This window comes from Chrysochloris asiatica, unplaced genomic scaffold (genome assembly GCF_000296735.1).
Source record: "Chrysochloris asiatica unplaced genomic scaffold, ChrAsi1.0 scaffold00253, whole genome shotgun sequence".
Classification (NCBI taxonomy): domain Eukaryota; kingdom Metazoa; phylum Chordata; class Mammalia; order Afrosoricida; family Chrysochloridae; genus Chrysochloris; species Chrysochloris asiatica.
The window spans coordinates 2,708,967-2,734,638 of record NW_006408771.1 but is presented as its reverse complement, the minus strand read 5'-3'; the positions used below and the strand labels follow the sequence as shown (position 1 = coordinate 2,734,638).

At 34.3% G+C, this 25,672-nt stretch overlaps 2 pseudogenes; one reads left to right on the top strand and one right to left on the bottom strand.

The window, feature by feature from the left end:
- LOC102819960 overlaps positions 1-1,683 on the bottom strand; it is a 177,672-nt pseudogene extending 175,989 nt beyond the window's left edge.
- A 13-nt stretch (positions 1,684-1,696) lies between these two features.
- Positions 1,697-2,505, top strand: LOC102819585 (annotated as a pseudogene).
- The last annotated feature ends 23,167 nt before the right edge of the window (positions 2,506-25,672 follow it).

Below are 25,672 nucleotides of genomic sequence, written 5' to 3'. Positions count from 1 at the left end.
AGTGTTTCTCTGAGGCTGTAGATCTTTACAGGAACAGAAAGTCTCATCTTTCTCCCATGGAACAGCTGGTAGTTTCGAACTGCTGACCTTATCTTTGGTCAATTTCAGACTGAAGAAGTCAGTAGAATTCTTCACTTTCATCTATACTGGCTTTATTGGTTGATGAGTAAATTAGAATAATAGTGGCATTAACTGGTCTTCCTTGTAAGTATATGGATAATATTCATCACAGACAGCATTGCACTTCAAGACAGATCTTGCAGTGTTCTTTCTGATGATGAGTGTAACACTATTCATCTTCACTTTAATGTTCCTGGAATTGTAAATCATAAGATGGTTGAATTCAAAATGAGTAATATAAGTCTTTTCAGCTTACTAAGGTCTTTGTAAATATGAACCATATATACCTGTTTCTTTCTTTTTCTTTTTTTGGAGTCCTGGTGTGGTGGTACAGGATAAGCACTGGATCACAAGGTCAGTTTGTACAGTAAAGGTGGCAGTTAAAACTCACCTGCAGCTCTTTGTAAACCTACACAGAGTCATTATGAGTTGGAACTGACTTGACAACACTAACATATCTGTTTCTGGTGTTGTTGTTAAGTGCCATGAGTCAGTTCCAACTCATAGCAACCTGGTATAGGGTTTCCAGGGAGCAGCTGATGGATTTGAACCCCTGACCTGGCAATTAGTAGTCCAAGGCTTATTATCCCTACAGTGCCACACTAGGACTATCTACCTAAAATGTCCTATCTATCTAAAACTTTCACATAGGATTTAGATACAGATCTTATTTGTATCCTAGACCCTGCCTGTACGTCATTGAGAGAAAAATAATTGCAATTGGTGGCAATTATTTGGCATTTATGGTATAGTGACTTTGTGACATGTTACAAATTTTTTTCTGAATATTTTATATATGCATTATTCACTTACTTCAAATTGTGTCTTTTTCCTTAAACTACATTTTTGCCATGAGACTTGGAATTTTGTGCATAATTTCAACAAATAGTTGACACTTTTTATTTGCATGGTTCTGTTACAGACCCTGGGGATAAAAAAATGAAAGACAAATGAATTCTTCCCAGAGGGTCACAGGAAAACATAATTTAGGTTGCAGCAACTCTTACATAACATGGTGTTACTACATTAAATATAATTATTCCTACTACTTTTTTATTTTCTACAATCTTTGCATATAGTTGGCACTCAGAAATACTGACTGATGGCATGAACTTTTGATCATCTTGAAGATCATAAAATTCTGAATATAATACAAGCATCCCACTCAGGCATACTTTTATTTATGAGGAAAGAATAAAAGATAGAGTTGTATAGTCTAAAATTAATTCAAAAATAAATCACTTCTGTAACTTAAATATATGATATCATTTATTTCATAATATTTTTTAAAAATGCACTTTACTCTAAAGCAATATTTGCCATTAATGGAACTTTTACACTAAAAAGAATAAATATTTTAAATGCATCCATAATTTCTGAAAAGTAGTTTGACAAAAGTTTTCCTACCTCTCCTCCTTAAAATTTATTCAGGTATTTTTACAGGTTAAATATATTTAATCATTTAAATTACAGTTGAGTGGGCACTGAGACTCGTGCCTTTGCGTGCTGGCTGCGCTCTGGTGAGCACGCCTGGTGCGGTGTTTCCTGTCCTCTGCCCTTCATGGCTACCGCTCCGGCCTTCAGTCTGACCCGACACTACCATGGCTTCTAGTTTGGAAGGGCTACAGACAGATCTGGAAAAGGTTAAGGTGTTGCTGGAAAAGGCCATCATAAAAGAGTACATGATGCCATTACACGTGAAAAAGCCAAGATTGACACAGAAATCAAGAACAAGATGCAACAGAAATCAAAGGGGAAAGCAGACACTCTTAACAACGAGAAGCCAGCAGCTGTGGTTGCTCCCATTTCAATGGGGTATACAGTGAAAATCAGTAATTGTGGGTAAGATCAGTCAGCTAAGTTTGTGAAACTCAACATCACTTTCATTAAGGTCGATCTAGTTCCCAGTGAGAACGTGCAGGTGCATTTCACATAGAGGCCATTTGCTCTTCTGGTAAAGAACCTAAATGGGAATAGTTACTCCATGATTTTTAACAACCTTTTGAAACCCATCTCTGTGGAATGCAGTTAAAAAAAAGAATCAAGACTGTTATAGACCTTATTTTGTGTAGAAAGAAAGCTGAAATCACACAGATGGACTATATGACTCAGGTTGAAAAAGAATGTAAAGAGAAAGTAAAGCCTTCCTAGGGTACTGAAATAGATCCTAGTGAGGGATTGATGAAAGTCCTAAAGAAAATTTAGGAAGATTGAGATGATGATATGAAGCGAACCAATAATAAAGCTTGGGTAGAATCAAGAGAGATGCAAGCCAAAAGAGATGCAGAATCTGGAGACTTTTTAAGATCATTTTGGGAACTGTCATATGGAAATACTGTGGTTTCTAGTCAGGGTATGGTGGTGAACTGCACAGATAAAAGTTGACTTATCATATTTACTCAGCCTTCTTCCACATAAAAGCAATGTATTCTCCACTTCACTGGAGGATTTCTTTAAATAAAATATGTTTATTTAAAATACAAAAAAAATACAATAGAAGCATTTGCTGAGCTTCTGAAATTAAAATTTTTTTTACACAAATCTTTCAAAACTATTGCTAGAATTAAAATGCAATCAACCAAATATAGTGCAAATTTAGCTGAAGAGATGGCAGTTCAAGCCCATTCAGAAGTGCCTTAGAAAATGGGACTGTGGACTTGCTTCTCTTGGAATAAAAGTTTTTTCTCTGCTTCAAGGGGTTGCTATGAGTTGGGCTTAACTCCTGCCAACTAACAATGGCAGAGAAAACATAGTTTGGAGTTTGGAGGACTTTTGTGTTTTTCTTTTCATTGAATTTTATTTTAATTTTTTTTCATGTGACTCATACAATATATGTCTAACTACATCATGATTTCAATAGTTAAGATACTCTGTTACAAGATAACACTATGCATTCAACCCTTCATGTGCTGTTTGTTTAGGTAGTTACAAACTTTTTAAAGATTAAAAATAATGATACAGAGGGAAAGCTCTTCCTTATAGTTAAACACCAACATGTAAGTGTAGAATAAATGGAATAGTTGGAAAATCATTATTTGATGCTAAAATGAGTCTCAAATCTTCATAAATTACTTAAAAGCTACAAAGTCGGGGGGAAAGAAACAACACTGAAGAGTCTTGGCAGATGCTACATTTAATTGAATCATCCTTAACATCACCAATACTGGAACACAACTCCAAACAACTGGGAATGGAAAAATCACTTGTCTTTATATGAAAAGTGTAGAACTTTAATCTAATATTGAGGAAACCTCTGACAGACTCATACGAAGGACATTAAACATAATAATTCTGAAAATATGCTTAAGAAATAAAATATGAAGCTAAAGAATGACTCCCAAATTAAAGTAGACATATGACAATGCCCTGCGTGATTCTTCACTTAATTCTCCATGGTGGAAAATGGCCACAAAGGCATGACTGATACAACTGAAAAAATTTGAATATGAATTTTTAGACAATAGTTTTTTATTTATGTTATATGAATAAGAATATCTAAAACTCTGTAGCTACTATAGAATTGTCCCATATGGTTTCTAAGGCTATAATTTTTAAATAAACAGATGATCTTATCTTTCTCCTGCAGAGCAGTTGGTGGGTTTGAACTACCTACCTTTTGATTAGCAGCCTGGCACTTAAGCACACACCAGTAAAAATTAGTTGCAATTTAAATTTCTTCTTTCACATCAGTAGAATTAATTCTAAAATTGTTCACCATAGTATATTTATAATCAAATATAGCATGGTGAACTAAGTGTCCTAGGGTAACACTGTAGGATAAGCACTGGACTGATTACAACAAGGTAAGCACCCACCAACTTCTCTTGGAAACCCAATATATGTTCACCTTGAGTTAGAACCAACTCGTTGGAACTTATCTGTGATCTAATTGTTGCTAGATGCCATCGAGTCAGTACCAATTCATAGCGACATTATGCACAACTTGGTCCTGAGCCAACCTCACTATCATTGCTATGCTTTAGTCCATTGCTGCTGCCACTGTTCAAATGTATCTTGTTGGAGTTCTTCCTCTTTTTTCTTGACCCAACACTTTACCAAGCATGATATTTTCCCCAGGGACTGGTCACTCTTGGTACTATGTATGAAGTATGAGAGATGAAGTCTGGTCATCCTAAATTTTAAGGAGCATTATGGTTGTACTTCATCCAAAACAGATTTGTTTGTTGTTCTGGTTTAAAATAGTTGTTCTTCACTATATAGCAAATACTTTTTTACAAAAGAAACCTTTTCTATCAATAAAAATATTTTTTTTTCTTTTTATTGATGTTTTTGATTATTTAAATAAATTAACAAGTATTAGATGGATCTTTTACCTTGAGAATAGTACATTTTTTGGCAGCAAGCTCTTATTATTCAAGTATTTCATAAATAATTATCTAATTAATAAGAAAACTTTGGTATTTAAGTCACTTATTTACTCACACAAGTCAGGCAATTAAGTTACCATATCAACTTAACAAAAATATAAATTGATATTGCAAATAGTTTATCCACCTAAAATATTAAGTACAGGTTTCACTAACATTAAAGTTTATACTCTATCACTTTTTCTCATCACACTCTACTGCCTTTTACTATATTGTGCTATTTCTTAAATATCCTCCATCAAAGCCCCAAGCCCAAGAAGTTTCTCAGATAAAATTAAGAGATAAGTCCTATGTTTTTGAAAACGTTTCTGAACTGTGATAAAAGTAGTATAAGTTTGAAATGTATTCTGGATTTACATAAAATATTAGAAAGCACATAAAAGGGTTGGACAAAACCAATAACACAAGATTAGAATAATTTAATTATGACTATGGGTATAGAAATAATAAGTGGTTAATATCAAATCAATCCCAAGGTTTTCAATGTATTTAAGATAGCAATTCTCTCCAACATAATAATTATAATTATTTCAAAATAAAATCTGTATTTTTAGGTATTGATAGAAATATCCTAAAATTATACTTGGGATTAATTTGAAAAAATGTCAAAACCAAATAACTTCTAATAAAAGAAACTTTCTTTTTGTTATTGCTAATATTAATATAACTTATTATTAAAGCAAATACAAACAAGAATTAATGGAATATAAGGAAATTAAATTGATCAATTATAAAGTCTAAATTTTAAAAAAGTAAATTAGACCACCACTTCATATTTTGCACAAAACAATTACAGTCTAATAAAATATTTAAATGTAAGACATAAACTATAGGAAAATCACTACATGTGAAACATAGACTGATAATGCTAAAATGAAAATATTCCTACAGATTAGGAAGGAAATGGTTACATGAAAAAAAACATTTACAGCATATAATATTAGGGATTAGAGTTAAGTGCTGTTAAGTGGGTTATGACTCATATCAACTCTGGATAAGGTTTCCAAGGAGCGGCTGGTGAGTTTGAACAACCGACCTTATGGTTCAAACTGACCTCGTGGTCCAATGTTTTGCCCCACAGCGCCACATCTGAACACATATTAGGAATATATCTCTTAATTTTAAAATTGTGTTTTTAAATGAAATGAAAACAAATATGTTAACTTCAATTTAAAAATGTAAAAGTGTCTTGAAGATGTTGTTGTTAAGTGCTGATAAGTCGTTCTGACCCATAGCGACCCAATGTATGTTTTCTGAGGAGCAACTAGTGGCTTTGAACTGCAGACCTGGTAGTTTGCAATCCAGAGCTGATTCTACAGCACCATACCAGTATGTTAGTTATTGTTAAAGGAAAAAAATCCATAATCATATGAAATGCTTAAATGTATTATTAATCAAAGTAACAAAATTGAATAATGATTTTTTTTCATTGACAGAAGAGATCATGTTAATTATCAAGACCTTTGGAAATGATCACACAACACCTGAAGAAAGACAGAAAAAATATTTCCATCTTAAAAATCTTAAAAAGTACATAGACTTGATCTAGCTCTCCCCTTCACAGAATAAATACAAGGAAAACAATCCATCTATTCTCAGAGATCCAGATACTTTTGCTATTCATTATACTTCTCAATAAAAGTTAATACGTTTTGAAAAGGTTACATATTCAATAAAAAAGCAATTGGATAAACAAACTACAGCATGTTAAGAAAAGGAGATACTCTATTAATATCTAATATCTCTTTTGAGAAGATAAATAGTAAAGTTGAAGAAGTAATAACAGATATCCATTTCATATTTTACATTTGCCTTAAAATGGTGGTAGACATTTTTATTTTAATAAATTTTAATTTTATAATCAAAGGATGTTGTTGTTGTTAAGTGACATTGAGTCCATTCATAGTGACCCTGTATAGGGTTTGGTTTTCAAGGACTGTCTGGTGTGTTTGAACTGCCAACCTTTCAGTTCAAAGGAACTTTTGGTCCAGTACTTATCCTACAGTGCACACCAGGAACCAAAGAATAAAGTGGGTTAATTTTGTTGTTTAGAGCTTTCAAATCAGTTTATGTATAGGGGTTCTGAGGAGCAGCTGGTGGGTTTGAACAGCTGACTTGTGTTTTGTGGTCTAGTGCTACAGGCAAAGCTAAAGAGGAAAATTGATAACACTCAGAGAAAAACACCATAATATTTGTATGTATGTAGATATATTGTCAAAAAAAAAAACCCCACAGGAATAAAAAGTCGTATAATTCTAAGTTAAATAAGTTCAAAAATAAACTAATGTAAAATTTATAATTATTTGTTTTTACTAACAACAAATTATTTTACATAATAGTATCAAAGTACAGGTCATTTTAGAGTTAAGAACCATATAAATTCAAAGTAATCATATGGCTAAGACATTTGTGATACATACACTTAATAGGAGCATTGCTGTTGTTAACTGTCATTGAATTGATTGTGACTTATAGTGACCCTGTGTAGGGTTACTGAGAAGCAGCTGGTGAGCTTGAACCTCTGATCTTGAGGTTCAAAGTGAATTTGCATTCCAGTGCATTAACCCAGTGACACACCAGCACTCTGAATAAGAGCATGTTGCTGTTGTTGTTGTTGTTAAGTGCCTTTGGGTTGCCACAGTTTGTTATCAGAAAAGTTTTTTTTTTTTTTTTTGAGGTAGACTTATTGAGGAATTATTAACATAATAGGATTAACCCATTTAGAAAAAATATAGAGAATTCTGTTTTCCTAGAGGAATAAAAATTGATCTGGGATCAAATGGATTGGCAGAAATCAAGGGGAGGAGGGACATCTCTAACTGAGAGTCAGATGGTATGAGTCTTTTTGTCCTGTGACCTAATGACGTCACTTTGAACCACCACATAATGTGTCTGTCTTTTCATTTAATCATAGATTACTTAATTAGATGTAATAGTCTTTCATACATGTTTCTTTTTTACATTTTTATAGTTTAATCTTATCTAGTAGTTTTAGCAGGTAGACCTACCTCATTTCATTTGTTTCTCATACATGTAAATGTTATTCCAAGTTGATGATGAACTGCAAAGCAATATTTATTGCATGATCTCAATTCCTGAATTTAAATATAGCATATACAGTTACAGAAGCTAATAATGCAGTATAGTTATAAAGAATCTTTTTGTTCCTTCCTTGGGTTGATCTATGCTGTCAAAGTATCTAAAATTAGTCTGTTAAACTTTGTTGCAAGGAGTTTTGGTGTGGCACTGTGGGATAAAGCAGTTATGAACCACAAGGTTGGCAGTTCAAATTCACCTGGAAACCTTATACAGGGTGGCTATGAATTGGAATCAGCTCAAAGGCACTTCACAACAATAACAACAACAACAACTTTGTTGATAAGAAAACAAATATATGATACATACATATGTGAAAAGTTTAAGGATTGTATTAATTAAGACTTGACATTTACAATAAAAAGTAATAAGATTAGAAAACATACCTATTATATCCACACACTCTGCAGCAGCCACTCAACAAGTTAAAAATATATGCGAATATCAGTATTCTTATTCCACTCTTTTGCATCAGAAAGATTGTATATACATTGTATTTTTCCATCTTAAAGAACAGAGATTGTGTATTTCATTCTTAAAAATCCCCTTGTGTTCTAAAGAAGTTACTTTTTAGTTAGAAAAGTCACTTGACAATAGAGAAAGAGAGAGAGAGAGAGATTTTGTTGTATTATCAGAAATGCTCCTTGCTGTATAAGGCATTTCCTTTTAAAGTTTTCCAGACAAAAATGGAATTTTCTACCCTTTAGGCAATATTTCATGAGGTCTAAGAGAATTAGGTGTCTTTCTTTTGATACCTGCCAGGAAAGCTCGGACGGGATAAAACGGACCGAAATGATTAATCTCCTACAGCTATTTCTGATAGTCAGTATGCAAGAGAATTATAAGTGAGAGATTCAGTCCAAGTGTCCCCACTGGGAGTAGAAGCCATCATCATCTGTCTAAAATCACTGTAACTCCGCAAATGAAGGATTCAGTACCTAAGATCATCTTGGAAATACGCCAAAGCTGTCTTTGCTCACTAATCCTGGTTGGCAGTTGAAATGCTATAGTGGAAATATTAAAAAGTGATTCTTTATGAGAAATTCATATTTTGGTCCTGAAGTTTACGGTGTTTATTTTCAATACTTTTCTCTCAATATCTATTTGTATATTTTAAATAATCCCATATATTGAATAATTAATCAACAGCTTTTGTTTTATAGCTTACTGTATTGATTTTGCTTCTGTGTTCCATTGAGATGGTTTGGACTCATAGCAAACCTGTATAGGGTTTCCAAAAGGTACTGTTGTAGCGTAGTGGTTACGATTTGGGCTGCTAATCTCATGAGACAGCTGTTTGAAACCACCTGCAGTTTCAAGGGAGAACAATGACAGTTTCTGCTCCTGTAAAGATTTACAGCCCAGGAAACTCTGTACAGGGTCACTGTGACTTGGAACTGACTCCACAGCACATCACCACCATGACCATAGGACTTCCAAGGTTGTAAAGTTAGCAAACAACTGCTTCTAGAAGATATGAAAGTGACTCAACTGAAATAGTTTTCTTATCAAGACTAATAGGTTGCTAAACATTTACTTCAAGACCTTAGTGCCTTACCTATCAATTTAAAGTCATTTTTTTTTAAATCTACTTAATCATAAGCATTTCCACACCTCACAAGTCCTGTTTTTATATCATATAATTCAGTTTTAATTAGATCCAGAGTATTTTGTCTTTGTGTGTATTGTTGTTACTGATTTGGGGAAAAGAAAAATGGTCAATAGTTTAAAAATATTTGAAATATTACATATAAAGATACTATTTCCAGAAATTTGCATATAAAATAATTTAAGTCTATATAAAATTTTGACTATAGCAATATTAATTGCAATGCAATTTATAATAGAGAAACACATATTCAGCAACAGATGTAAGTTCATTTGAATTACCATACATTCTTAAGATGGACTGTGGTAATATCATTAAATTTAAGTATTTAATGAAGAGATAGGAATACTGTATTATATTCAAAAGAAGTGGGGAAAACTGATAATCCAAATAATTACTGCATTCCTCCGCACCTCATAAATCTGTTTCTCCCAATTAAATTCCCTTCAATAAAGACCTTCAATATTTACCTTACTGATCAATCAAAAATACATAAAGATCATTTTAATTCCACTCCCCACCCACATGCCACATTTTGCCTACATGAGCATAATTATTTGTAAAATCTCATTCTTAAAAATACTATCTTAGTCAAATCCTTAGTTAAAATACAGTCAAAAGTATAGTCAATAAATCACATGTAGACCTATTTCTGGCATTCTCTGCCTTAGGCCAAGGTTTATCTGAAATTCAGCAATGGAAACCAGCTGCTCCGCGGGAGAAAGATGAGGCTTTCTACTCCCGTAAAGATTTACACCCTCGGAAACCCTGTACAGGGTCGCTATGGGTCGAAACCGACTCGATGGCACTTAACAACAACAACAACAATCCTTTGTTCTATGTCCTATTTCCACTCAGTTCAACTTGAACTTCTAGCAATAACCTCTTGATGCATTATAAACTTAATCAATTCACAACAAAAAGTTTTAAAAAATATATGGCAGTAGTTCAGACAGATTAGGTAATACTGTGGAAAAAAATGTAAATCAGTATATTATTCTTTCATTTTACTTATTTAATGCCTAAAATAAATAATACAAGAAGTAGGCCTATATGAAAAAAATATATAGCACAAGATTGTGACGAAGACTCATTAACAATCTGTGATATACAGATGACAAAACTCTGCTTGTTGACACTGAAGAAGACTCGAGACACTTACTAAGGAAGGTCAAAGGAGCTCTGGTAGCATAGTGGTTATGAATCTGGCTGCTAATCTCAAGGTCAGCAGTTTGAAACTACCCACAGAACATCTGAATCCATGGCATATAACCACCACCACCAATGAATGTCAAACACTTCAACCTTCATAGTAAATTAACCTATATGAGACAAAATGAAGAAAATGATTGCATCAGGATTGGAGGAAGGCTCATTATTAATTTACAATATGCAGAAAATGCAACCTTACTTGACAGAAGCAAAGAGGACTTGAAGTCCTTACTGATGAATATAAAAAACTTAAATCTTCAATATGATTGCACCTCAGTGTAAAGAAAACAAAAATCCTAACAACTGGATCAATAAATAACATCAACAAAAATGAAGAAAAGATCGAAGTTGTCAGAGACTTCATTTTGCTTAGATCCACTATGAACACTCATAGGAGCAGCAGCCAAGTAATCCAACAATGTCATATAATAGGCAACTCTGCAGCATAAAATCTGTTTAAAGTGTTCAAGAGCAAAGATATTAGTTTTAGGACTAAGGTGTACCTGGCCAAAGTCATGGTATTTTAAATAGTCTCATATGGATATGAAAATTAGAAAACAAATAAGGAAGACCATACAAGAATGGATGCATTTGGGGGCTTGATGGAAGCTATGGTGGAGGTGCAGTGAGGTTCACTGTCAGCAATTCCACAGAATATAAGGCAAAGCAGATTCAGGGCAGAGCTCCAAAACTCGGAACCACGTAGGTTGTTGTTGTTGTTGTGAATTGCCATCTATTAAATTAACTTAAATCTGAGGTACAGCATAACAACCAACAGTGGCATCTTGAAATCTCTAAGACAGCTTTGAAGGAAAGAAGCTAAAAGAGGACATTAAAGTCATATGAGTATTAGGCTACAGATTTATTATTTTTTTTCCTCTCCCTCTTCTCCATTTTCTGCAATTACAAACTATAGTATCCAGTCTAGTTTTGTTTGTTTGTTGTTGTTGTTTTGGGTGTTTTTGTTTTTTCTTGTTTTATTTTTTTGCTGTTGCTGTTTTATGCTCCCCCTTCTACCTTTGGAGGACACTTTCTATCCCTATATTACCAAAGAAGAGACAGCAGCAACTGCTGCCATATAGTCAAGCTACAATCACACTCTAAAAAAACCAAAACCCAGGTAAGAACCAATACCAACTGCCGTATACCAGGGAGGCAGACAACAGCTGTGAACATTTCTCCGAGTTAAGCAAAAAGAAGAGTGAAAAAGGAATCTCACATCCTAATCACATCTACTTGGAAGCAATCAAAAACACAAAAAATACCAAAACACATGCTCAATTATGTATTATGGCCAAAGATAAACACTAAACATGTCCAAGAAGCAAAAGCAGATAACCATATAAGCACATGTCCAGAAACATTTAACATAACAACAGCACAATACACATTCTTTTATAGTGCATATGGAACATTCTCCAGAATAGATCATGTCTTAGCCCACAAAACAAATCTCCATATATTTACAAATATCAAAATACTACAAAGCATCTTCTCAGACCACAATGGTATCAAATTAGAAATCAACAATAGGAAAACCAAGGAAATAAAGTCATATACATGGAAACTGAAAAACACCCTGCTGAAAAGCGACTGGGTAGTAGAGAAATTAAACGTGAATTCAGAAAGTTCCTACAAACAAAGGAGAATGAAAACACAACATACCAAAATCTTTGGGAGAGGGTGAAAGTGGTGCTGAGAGGACAATTGATTGCAATAAATCCAAACATAAGAAAGAACCAAAATTAACAAATTAACACAGCACCTACAACAATTAGAAACAGACCAAGAGAGGGAACTCACAGCCACCAAAAGAAAAGAAATTATAAAGATTAGAGCAGAAATAAATGAGATAGAAAACAGAAAACTTATAGAAACAATCAATAGGACAAGAAGCTGGTTATTTGAAAGAATTAACAAAATTGATAAACCATTGGCAAAACTAACAAAAGAAAGGAAGGAGAAGACACAAATAACATGCATTAGAAACCACATGGGCGATGTCACAACAGAACCAAAGGAAATCAAAAGGATAATAACAGAATACTATAAAGAATTGTACTCCAACAAATTTGAAAACTTAGAAGAGATGGATACTTAAAAAAAACAACAACAACAAAAACCCACCTACCTAAACTCACACAAAGTGAAGTAGAAGACTTGAACAGACCCATAACAGTAGAAGAAATTGACCAGGTCATCAAAAAACTCCCAACCAAAAGAAGTCCAGGCTCAGATGGCTTCACTGGTGAGTTTTACCAAACATTCAGAGAAAAGCTGTCACCAATTTTAATCAAATTATCCCAGAATATAGAGGAATATGGAAAACTTCCTAAGACATTTTATGAAGCAAGTATAACCCTCATACCAAAACCAAGGAAGGACATAACTAAGAAAGAAAATTAAAACCAATATCCCTCATGAACATAGTTGCAAAAATTCTCAACAAAATCCTAGCCAACAGAATTCAGCAACACATCAAAATATAATACATCATGATCAAGTGGGATTCATATCAAGAATACAAGGATGTTTCAGCATTAGAAAAATGATCAGTGTAATCCACCATATAAAGAAGAAAAAAGAAAAGAACCACATGATCACATCAATTGATACAGAAAAGGTATTTGACAAAATCCAACATCCATTCTTGATAAAAACATTCAACAAAGTAGGAATTGAAGGGAAATTCCTTAACATAATCAAGAGCATATATACAAAACCAATATCCTACATTACTCTCAATGGAGAGAAACTGAAAGCCTTCCCTCTGTGAACAGGAACCAGACAAGGATGACCTTTGTCACCACTCCTATTCAATATTGTGCTGGAACTCTTAGCAAGAGCTATACAGCAAGACAAAAACCAACTCAAGATGCATTAAAGACCTACATGTGAATCCCAGAATTATGAAGGCCATCAAAGAAAAAATAGGGACAAATGTGAGGGCATTAATTCAGGGAATACACAGACTACCAAACATTGTGAAAACTACACAAACAAAAGTAGACAAAATAGATGAATGGGACATACAAAAAATTAAAAACTTATGTGCATCAAAAGACTTCACCAGAAGAGTAAATAGGGAACACACAGAACGGGAATAAATCTTTTGCAATGACACAATATTTTGCAATGATACCCATTTCTAAAGTATATAGGAAACTGCAACACCTCTACAAGAAAAAGGCAAATAACCCAATTAAAAAATGGGCACAGGACATGAACAGACACTTCATCAAGGAGGAGATCCAGGCAGCCAACAAACATAGGAAGAAATGTTCATGATCACTAGCCATTAGAGAAATGCAAATCAAAACAACAATGATATATCATCTCACACCAGCAATAACAAAAAAGATCAAAAAAGTAGAGGAAAATAAATGCTGGTGGGGATGTGGAGAAACTGGAAAACTCCTGTATTGCTGGTGGGCCTGAAAAATGATCCAACCTCTCTGGAAAGCAATATGGCGCTTCCTCAGAAAGTTGAAAATAGAAATACCTTATGATTCAGCAATTCCTCTACTTGGTATTTACCCATAAGAAATATGAACTATAACACGAGTAGATATATGCACACCAATGTTCATAGCAACACTATTTACAATAACAAAAAGATGGAGACAGCCTAAGTACCCATCAACTGAAGAGTGGCTAAACAATGTGGTACATATACACAATGGAATATTATGCTAACTTGAAGAATAACAAGGAAGCTGCAAGCCACCACATAACATAGATGAACCTTCAGGACATTATGCTGAGTGAAATTAATCAGTCACAAAAGGAGAAATACTGCATAGGACCACTATTGTAAAAGACTAAGAAAAAGAACCTATACTAAGGGGGAGAAGGAACTCTTTGCTGGCTACTGGGATGTGGGAGATGGTGTAAGGGGATGGAGGTGAAGGTGGATCACAGGGTAGGTAACAGACACAGAATAGTTTGGGTGCTAAGGAGGGGGGCAATACAAAAGAAGGGGGAGGGGAATGGAAGAATAAAGTGTATGGGAGAACAATTAGGCAGATTTTCATGGGCTAAGTGGGACAGAGGTAAATAATGATGCACAACCTTGGAAGAACAGGGCTCTGGAATACAGGGATTGAGACATGGTTGGAATGGGGAAAAGAGAGGAAATAATGTTAAAATGCTTGGCTGTCATTTGAATATTGGTTTCCCAGGCATACCATTATAAAATAGACACTTGAGGGGGAGAGAAAGGAATAGCCAGAAATATCAACAAAGAAAGCTTGCAAGCCTGTCTTCTGCTTATAGCTGATTGTAACATGTAAAATGGGGCTACAGCATGCCCAGTGGGGCACAGAGGGATAACAAGCAACATCACGGTATGAGTAGACAAAATCCTAATACAGGCCCCATACTTCCCGACTCCCCCCAAAAGACTAGTCACAGCTCTGGACAATATGAACTGATGTTACAACATAGAAGCAAGGATGGTAGGACTTCATCTCTGGTACTCTGAACATGTGGTTTGGAGGGAGCAGTCCCTGGAGAAGGATATCACGTTTGGTAAAATGGAAGATCAGCAATAAAGGAAAATCCCCAATGAGATGGACTGGCATAGCGGCAACAGCAATGGTCTCAATCATAACAATGATTGTGAGGAAGGAACAGGACTAGGCAGTGTTTCATTCTGTTCTGCTTAGGAATGTTATGAGTTAGAACCCACTCATGACACCTAACAACAACAAATGTGAAGAAAGCACATGTCCTCACAAATGGATTGGTCAATATCATAGTAATTGGAAAAAAAACTTGAAATAGTCAATCCTATCATATTTTGTTCTATGATCAATATTCTTGGAAGCAGTAATCAAGAAATCAAAGGACATATTGCATTAGGCAAATTGGCTACAAAGGAACTTTATAAAGTTTTGAAAGCAAAGATTGGACTTTGATGATTAAGGTATACCTTAGACTGATCCAAGCCATAATCATTTCAATTATTTTGTGTGCATAAAAAGTTGGAAAGCAAAAAAGGTAGGCAGAAAATAATTGATGCAAACTAATTGTGCTGCTGATGAAAAATATTGAATAACTGTACATTACTAGAAAAAATATATACTATTAGTGTAATAAAGCAAAAAGGAAAAAAGAACATGTTTAGAACAAAGATGTACCTGATGATATTTTCAATCATCTCATATGAATACAAACAAGGAAAACCAAAACAACTTGAAGCTTTTGAACCTTGGGGTTGGCAGCAAATACTGAATGTATCTTGAATTGCCAGAAAATGAACAATTTTGTATTGGATGTAGAACACCTAGAATTCTCATTAAAAGCCAGGATAGTGAGACTTCGTCTCATGTATTTTGAATGTCTGCTATCTACTGTAATGCTCTTCTCCAATACTTTCTTATTTTCTGGACATCTTTTTGGTTGGACTCTTGAGTTGGTATCCAGCCCTGGATAGGGTTTCCAAGGAACTGGTGGTGAGTTTGGCCATGCAGTTCAAACTGAAGTTGCTGTCCAGTGCTTATCCTACTACAGCTCCACACAAGGACTCCTGTGGTTGGACTGTGTATTGGTAATTCAGTAGTACTATTCTCACCTTTCATAAAGGAGACCAAGCTTTGCATCCTGGGAAATTCATCTTATACAACAGTCACAATTCTGTCTATCCAAGTAAGCTATGATGCCTAACCAGCTAAAACAAACAAGATCTTAATGATATACTGTCAAAAATCAGGTAATGAAAATCTATGGAACACACTGTTCTACCCTGAAACTAGTCAAAGGTTTGGTATAAGAGGAGGCAGTGCTTTGTTCATTTGTGATGGGATTACTTTGAAATGAGGACCAGCTCAGAAGCAACTAAAACAAATTGATTGTATCTAAGGATGCACACTAATTCAAATTACCCTCTCTTTTTTTAGTTGGTTTTTTTTTTTGTTTCTTCATTTCACTTTCAAAATTTCTAATTATCTTTTCTTCAGTATTTGTTCATTGCATATACTCGCAGTAAAAATATAACTTCCATTAGGAAATAGTTTTCTCTGCTGAGTTAACTGTTGTTGTTGTTGTTAAGTGCCATCCAGTCAATTCTGACCCACAGCGACCCTATACAGGGTTTCCAAGGAGCCACTGGTGAACTTGAACCACCAATCTTGCAGTTCAAATGGCATTGCTGTCTGACACATTAGCCCACAGCGCCACACCAGTAAATTGTTTTTGCATCAAGGTATCAATCTGACAAACTAAGAGAAAGACCTAGAAAACTAAAAATTGCAATACATTGGGAAGAGAAACTAAAAAATAAGTGGAAGGCTGTATCCTTTTCATGACTCAGAAGAGTCTATATTAAGAGAGCAATTCTTTACATACTGATTCAATGAATTTTAAGTGCAAATCCCAGTGTTGTATTAGTAGATAATGACAGTTTTATCTTAACATTCATATACAAATTCAAAGTACATAGAAAAAAACAAAAAGAGGCCTGATGGTACAATGGTAAAGTAATTGAGGTAAAGTAACTGAAATGTCAGCAGTTTGAGCTTTGCAGTAGAAGACTGGGTGATCTGCCCCTGTAAAGACTGGAGTATAAGAAATCCTATGGGGAAATTCTATTCTGTCATTATAGTCTTCATGAATCATAATAAGGAACCCTGGTGGCACTGTAAGATATGTACTAGAACTCAACTACTCCATGGAAGAATAGTGAGTCTGTCTGTTCCTGTAACGGTTTGCAGTCTTGGAAATTCTATAAAGAATCAATATGACTCAGAATCGACTCGATGGCAGAGAATATGAGTCAGAATAAACTCCACAGCACATAATTACAATAGAATAGACTAAAATATCTGTGAACAAGAACAAAACTGAATATATCACATTACTCAATAAGTGTATACCATCAAAGTGTATTCCATCAAAGATAGCATAATTATTTCTGACTTGAAATGTAATAATTAATACAGTGATGTTTGTTGCTGCTGTTTCTTTGCTTTCTTGGTATACTTTGTTGGATATTACTCTCTCTTCAGTCAATATTGTAAATTGGTAACTAAAGACAAAAGATGAATCTGTGGACAAGTACCAAAAAAGGAAACAAATCACAAACAAACAAAAAGTAGAAATTGCGATTTCAGCACAAATAATATACAATGGTGTGATTTGGGAATTAAAAAAAAAATCTCTCTAGATATAATTTTAATTTATATATTTTTGAATTTGATATTCTATCACCTAATATTTGAAAATGTCTTCCAAGTAATATTCCTGCCATAGGGTACTATGAATGCAAATTACTTTCATTTTAGAACACTTAATCCAAACTCAGGTGAACTGAGAATGAAGAACATTTCTCAGTTCTTATTACAGTTAAACTTTTTTTGTAGTATTTGATCTCTTTTATTTACTCTTAGTTTTGGTTATAAATCTCCTATACAACTAATTAAAAACATTCCATAATCAGCATTGCATATTTGTTGTTTTCTTAATGTATACAGTAGTCATGTTATATTATTTATATTAATTTTCATAAAACTTTGAACAGCTAACTTAAATATTTCCAGTTAGATTATTTGTTTAGATAGAATTGAGGTTTGTGTGGTTTTACAAATGAAAATGGAAGATAAAGCAATCATATATTTGTAATGTTTTTAATATCATAATTAAAATAATTTATTTTATTGAATGGGATGCAATAATGAATTGGCATGTAGTTTTTATGGCTTATCAACAGTATTTCTTTTACCCTAAATAACCTCACACACTCAAAGTTGATCATATCTGTGAAATATCACATAATAAATATCAAACTGTATTTTGGTAATATGTTTATTTTGACAACTTGAAATTAGAAAAACAATCTAAAACACACACACACAACTGCTCCAAAATCTTCTTAATGAGAGACCCTCCATAATTTGTTCACATCAGGAAGGAGGAGACAATGTTACATCCCCTTCACTGAACATTAGAGGTACTAGGAATATATTAATTCAGGACATTATTTTTTTCAATATAGACACATATGAGATTAATTTCTTTCTTTTCAATTTCATGAGAGGATCACTGCTCTCTCATAAAATAAGGTCCAATCCTTCGTTAAGTGATGAAAAGAAATAGAGGGGAAATAGTACAAGCGAAAATAGTCCAAGGCCTAGAAGGAACACTGTACACAAAGCTGACGTCGCTGCAAATCTTGTGAGAGCAGGGATCAAGGTAGGGCACAACTTGGAAGCTATTCTCTTAAAGTACATTGCTTTTTTTTTTTTTTTTTTTTTTTTGCACCCTTTATTGTGGTATGGCTAAAAGTTTACAGATCAAATTGTTTTCCATTCAATGATTTATATACATTTTGTTTAGTGACATTATTTGCAATGACTTTAATGTAAAAACACTCTTCCCACTTCACATTTTCTAGATTTTTTAAATCTCTTTTGTGAAGCACATGATATGACAATATTATGTAGTCATTCTCCTGTTTTTAATGGAAAAATGGTTGAGAAATCTACTGCCTACATGGATATAAAACATTATATCACTTAAATGGCTAACTGCCTTTCTTCTATACATCTCACCAGATTTATCTATGGGTCCAAAGCAATTGAAGTTCTTAGTAAGTTTTTTTTAAATGCCTACTAAAAATTTTAAGAGTAAATTTCACTCTAAATTTTCTGCATTTGTACTTGCTGCAACATTATTTTCTGTATTTGTTCACTGCGTATACCATACATAGATAAAAACATCACACAGTAAAAACATTAGTTCCATTAGGGAATAGTTTGTTCTACTTACTTACTAGAAGTCTAAATTGCTCTTGCATCAAGGGATAAATCTGACAAATGAAAGGAAAGAACTAGAAAACTAGGTCATCATGGAAGCCTACTGTGGTATCTTTCTCCCAAGCAGTGGTTGGTGGGTTTGAACTGCTGATTTGATCACTTAAACCATGGTGCCACCAGGGAACCTTATATAATTTCAATATTATATAAATACAATATTTTCAAACAAATAAAATGCATGGTACAAGTTGTTTTTTTTTTTGTTTTGTTTTTTTTTCAAACCTTGTAACCCTTCGTACTTCTCATAAACAGCTATTCTTTGTATTTCAATATAAATATATCAATATTTTTTGCACATTGTTGTTGCTGTTGTTGAGCACCATCAATTCAATTCTAACCCATAGTGACCTACCTATATAGGGTTTCTGAAGAGCAGCTACTGAACGACCTCATTGTTAACTCACAATGCCACACCAGGACTTCCTTTTTTGCATGTACCTGACTTTAATTTTATTTATTTATTTAGTCCAATGTTTTTAATGTTACCAGGATAAAACTGATCTCATGAAAACTTCATTTAAGGTAGGCATTTTACTAAATCCAATGTAACCAATAGTGAACTTAATAGACTCATGATGAGATGGAATGCCATGTTTAAACCAAAAGAGTAGGAATGCATGAGGAGCCTGTAATAAGTAAGACATGATCCTAGGACTAAAACTAACAGAACAAGATGTTTTTATTGTATTGCTTTCATAAGTCCTGAATGAACTATAATCTTCATCATCAAATGTCTTTGAAATCAACAATCGAAAGTCAAAAGAAGAAATTGTATTTTCATTTTCATACAGGTTATTTCAGTTTATTCATTATCATCCAACTCTGAACTATCTCAGAGTTGCCTACAGGTGTTTTTTTTGTTTTTGTTTTTTTTAACTCTGAACTGACGTCATCATCCTCACTGCTCTTGGCATCCTCATATTCTTCATTAGTATTCTGCTGGCACACAATTGCAGGCTTTCTGAAGCTGTTGAAGATTATTTCTGCGGTTGTTTTCACTCCAAAAGAAGGCACCCATTGGCAAACTTCTATTAACATCATCTGCTTTAGGCTTCCTGATGATGTAAGCTCATGAATCTCAGACTGAATCCATTCATCCCACTTTCTTCTCACAGGTGGCTGACCCCTACATTGATTGCAGGTAAGGTCCCCAGATATGACTACTATATGAGCACCAAGTTAGCTGATATAATTTTGAACTTTTTGTTTTCTTTGTGAATGGCTATGGCATTGACTATTAGTAGATTTCTATAACAAATATTCCTACCAGGATCTCTAACATTTACCTCCCAGTTCTACGGTTCATCATCCAGTCTTATTACAATGAACAACCACAATAGTGGACATGATTACTCTTGAAAATAATCAAAGGCTTCAATTTACGCCACTCACAGTATCACAAAGGACTTACAGTAAAGCAAAATTTCTCCTGCTCAGAGATTGCAATGGATACAGAGTGTTTTTGCTTTGTTTTGTTTTTGTTTTTTTTGTACCTGTACCAACTACAGTCTTGGTGGTGGGAATGTCAAAAGACATCAGAACTTCACTCACATGAATTATGTCTTTTGCAAAGAGAGATGAGGAATTTAGAGATTTCTTTGGTGATATATTCACGACAATTTTTAACCTTTTGTTCACAGTCATCTGGACATTATTTGTCTGCAGTGGTTCTCATTCTCATGGAAAGGATGATTACTTTCATTAACTCAGGTGAAATCTTGGATTTTTCTTTCATTTGCTAAGAGCTTTGCTTTGATCTGGATTGTAACCATAGAGATATATTGATTAGTTTTGTTTCCTTTGAGAAAATTTACTCTTTCAAGTTGTTCTTCAACTCAGATCACTTTGCTTTGGACCCATGATATGTATGCTTTGTGGATTCATTTTCTCCCACTCCTTTTCTCATTTCTTAATTCATGAATGGACGACTCTCCATCCTCAAACGTGCTTTCTCTGTTGCTCTGATGTTTGTTTCTTCCACCCTCACAACTCTCAATTGGAAGTTGGTAGTAAAGGACTTGCATTTCATTCCTGTAATGACCCTAGATGATTCTAAAATTTAGACTGATCTATTGTAGAAACATGTAATATAATCAATAACTTCCAGTTATTATTCAATTACCAATAATGAAATCCTTGTGTGGCACTGTAGGATAAGCACTGGATTGCAAGGTTGGTTTGAACTGCAGGGTCAGCGATACAAACTCACCAGCCATTCCTTGGAAATTAGGGTTTCTATGAATCAGAACTGATTTGATGTCATCATCAACAACAGCATTTCTAATAAGAACACAAAGAGTACAAATAGCATAAGGGTATTTCTTATGCTCATAGCATATGACTAAGATAACTTATGATTATTGAACAAAATGATTTGACTATGAAACAAACCAAACTAGCATAGTTTAATGGTTTCTTTTACTATGATGTGATAAGATTTTGAAATTCAAGAGTAATTGTGTATCTGTTTTGCTATATTTGCTCCACCAATTAAAAGCTAAAGTTGTTAGGAAACTGTGAAAATGATGTAAATGGATATTGAATCAAGATTTCTACTCAATACAATTTATGCCTGTGCAGACTTCACTTTCCTTACATTTTCAATTGATAGTGGTCGATTTATAGACAAGCTTTAGTATGTTCGAAGCTCCAGTTGATGATTCAAATGTGATGGGGATATGATTACCAACGTAAATTAGTATCAACAAATGCATAGTTTCAATTGTTTATTTTCAAAGTACCTTGGTTATATCGGATTTTACCCTTGACTTCTTGCATTGGTTTAAACCTTTATTATATAAACATGATCAAAGGTAACCCCCCCCCCTTTTTTTTTTTTTTTGCATTTTTGAGTGAAGGTGAATAAGGCTTAAATTTGCTTTTGGATATATCATGAGACATACCTGATATATGCATGGGTGCATTATGCTATGTCAGAACTTTGCAAGATAATTTTGCCATTTCCATATGTTATAAGAGATTGTATTATTTATGTTGGTAGGTTGTTTTGTGAAAAAATATGGTGATATGTAAAAGAATGCATAGAAATATATTGAGAATGACAATTTTATTTTATTTTGAAATACTAGGTATATCCAGAGATTGGAGCTTGCTTTCCTAGATTATCCTTACAGTCTAGGAAAGTGATTTCATGCTATGTTATTAGGAAAAACTGAAATGGAAGGATACAAAATGCTAAGAAAGCAAGCTTGTCTAAGTTACCTTTAACTACTTTTTCACTATGTTAGCTCTGTTTTTTATCTTTTTAAATATAATGTTCTTTTATGCTAGAATTTATTTGTTAAAAAAAAAATGTTCTACTGAAGCTTGATTTTTTTTTTTTTCAACTTCAACCCTTGTTATTGAATAATAGGACATCATCTTCTAGAGATAGAAGTTACGCCATGTTAGTCACAGTGATGATGAAAAAATAAGAAGGTCCTGCAAAAGGTCCTTCTGCTGATGACCATGTGTGTTAGAACTGTTGCTATTGTTAGGTGCTATTTAGTTGGTTTCAACTCATAGCAACCAGATGCACAGCATTATGAATGGCAGCAGTGGTGGTAGTGGTGGTGGTTATGTGGTGTGGAGTCAGTCCTGTTTAGGATTTCCAAGGCTGTAAATCTTTACAGGAGCAGAAAGCTTCCTCTGTCTCCTGTGGAACTGCTGGTACTTTTGAACGGCTGACCTTGAGTTTAGCAGTCGACTTGTAACCACTACACTACCAGAATAACACCAGAATTTTGAATATATATGTATAACACCAGAATACTGTCAGATATAGTGCTGGAAGGTGAGCCTTCCATATTGGGAGGCACAAAAGAAAGAAATACTGCCCAGTCCTTTGCCATGGTAACAATTGTTATGTTTGAGACCATTGTTGCTGTCACTGTGTCATTCCATCTCAGTGTGTGGGGGGGAGGGTCTTCCTCTTTTTTGCTGACACTCCACTTTACCAAGCATGATGTTCTTTTCCTGGGATTGGTCCCTCCTGACAACATGTCCTGAGTATGAAAGAGGATGTTTCACATCCTGGCTTCTAAAGAACTTTTCTGGCTGTGCTTCTTCCAAGGCAAATTTGTTTGTTCTAAGGAATTCCATGGTACTTTCAGTATTCTTCTCCAACACCATAATTCAAATGCATTGATTATGCTAAATGTTAGACTAGTAAATAAAATTAACAAGCTAGTAGTAGAGGGAATATATTCAGCAGGATGTTAGATACAACCATGGAATATAGCAGTGAACCAGTCTTTTTGGAAAATTTAGAACTTTTAAAAGGAGTGTACAGTTTGGGATTTGTTCTTATTTAGTGCCATCTAGTCAGTTACAATTCATAGTGACCTTGTATAGTGTTTCTGAGACTTTAAATTGTTGTGGGAATAAAGAGCCTTATCTTTCTCCATGGAGGTATTGGTGGGCTCAAACCACTGATCTTGTGGTTCAGAGTTAAGTGCTTATCCTATACAGCTAACACACTCTCAAGATTTTGGATTGTTGTTGTTAAGTGCTGTCGAGTCAGTTCCGGCCCATAGTAACCCTGTATAAGGGAGCATAAATGGAACGGAACAACCAATTTTTTTCTGGTAAAAAATGACTTGTTAAGTGCTGGCAAATTGGTTCTAACATTTGCTGATGGAGCACAACTCAAAATGTAGAAAAACAGCTGGAAACATTCATTAATAATTGGAACATGGAATATATGAGATATTAATCTAGGAAAATTGGAAGCTGTCAAAAATGAAATGGAATATATGAACATCGATAATCTAGACCTTAGTGAGCTGAAATGGACTGGTATTGGTCTTTTTGAACCTGACAATAACATGATTTACTATGAAAGGAATGACAAATTGAAGAGAAATGTTGTTGCAATGATCATCAAAAAGAACTTTTTAAGGTCTATCTTGAAGTACAGTTGCTCTCAGTGATAGAATAATATCCATATGTCTACAGAGAATACCAGATAATACCACTATTTATTAAAATGTATGCACCACCAACTAAAGCTAGTGATGATGAAATCAAAGAATTTTACAAATTTCAGCCTGCAATTGATAAAACATGAACTCAATATGCATTGATAATTACTAGTGAATGGAATGCAAATGTTGGAAACAAAGAGGCAGGATCAGTAATTGAAATATATGGCCTTGGAGATAGAACCGAAGTGGAAAGAATTTTGCAAGACCAAAATGTAAGCACATTTTAAAGCAACATAAAAGATAACTATACACATGGACCATATTGTTGTTGTTAGGTGTCACAGAATCAGTATCGGCTCACTAAGACCCTAGGCACAACAGAACAAAACATTGCCTCGTCCTGTGCCAACCTCACAATTGTGGATATGCCTGAGCCCGTTGCTGCTGCTATGGTGCCAACACATCCATTCGTGGGTCCTTCTCTTTTTCTACAACCCTCCACTTTACCAAATATGATATCCTTCACCAGTGACTGGCCCCACCTAACAATATGTCTGAAGTATGAGAGATGAAGTCTGACAATCCTGGCTTTCAAGGAGCATTTGGCTGAACTTCTGCCAACAAAAACTGGTTTGTTCTTTTGGCAATACATGGTACTTTTAATAATCTCCTCAAACATCATAATTCAAATGCATCAATTCTTCTATGGTCTTCTTTATCCGCTGCCCAATTTCTCAAGCATATGAAGCTGTTGAAAATACCATGGCTTGGATCAGGCACATCTTAGTCCCTAAACTGACATCTTTGCTCTTCAACACTTTAAAGAGGTCTTGTACAGTAAACTTGCCTAATGCAGTACATTGCTAAATTTCTTGATTGTTGCTTCCATGGATGTTGATAGTTGACATGAGAAAAATTAAGTCTTTGAAAACTTCAATCTTTTCTCCATTTATATGGATGTTGTTTATTGGTCCAGTGGTGAGGATTTTTGTTTCCTTTACATTGAGGTGCAACCCATACTGAAGGTTGTGTTCTTTGATCTTCCTTGGTAAGTGTTTTAACTAAGTCCTCTCTCACTTTCAGCAAACAAGATTGTATCATCTGCATTGTTGTTGTTGTTAAGTGCTGTCAAGTCGGTTCCGACCCATAGCAACGCTTTATAGGGTTTCTGAGGAGTGACTTGTGAGCTTGAACCACTGACCTTGCAGTTCAAATGGCTTTGCAATCTGGCGCATTAACCCACAGCACCACACCAGGACTCCATCATCTGCATATCACAGGTTTTAATGAGTCTTCCTCCAATCCTGTTACTATGTTTTATTATATACTCAGCATACAGATTGAAGAAGTATAGTGAAATAATATAACACTGGTGCATGCCTTTCCTAATTTTAAAGCATTCAGTGTTCCCTTGTTCTGTTAGAACAACTGCCTCTTATTCATTGTATAGGTTCCTCATGAATACAATTAAGTGTTCCGGAATACCCATTCTCCACAATATTGTCCAAA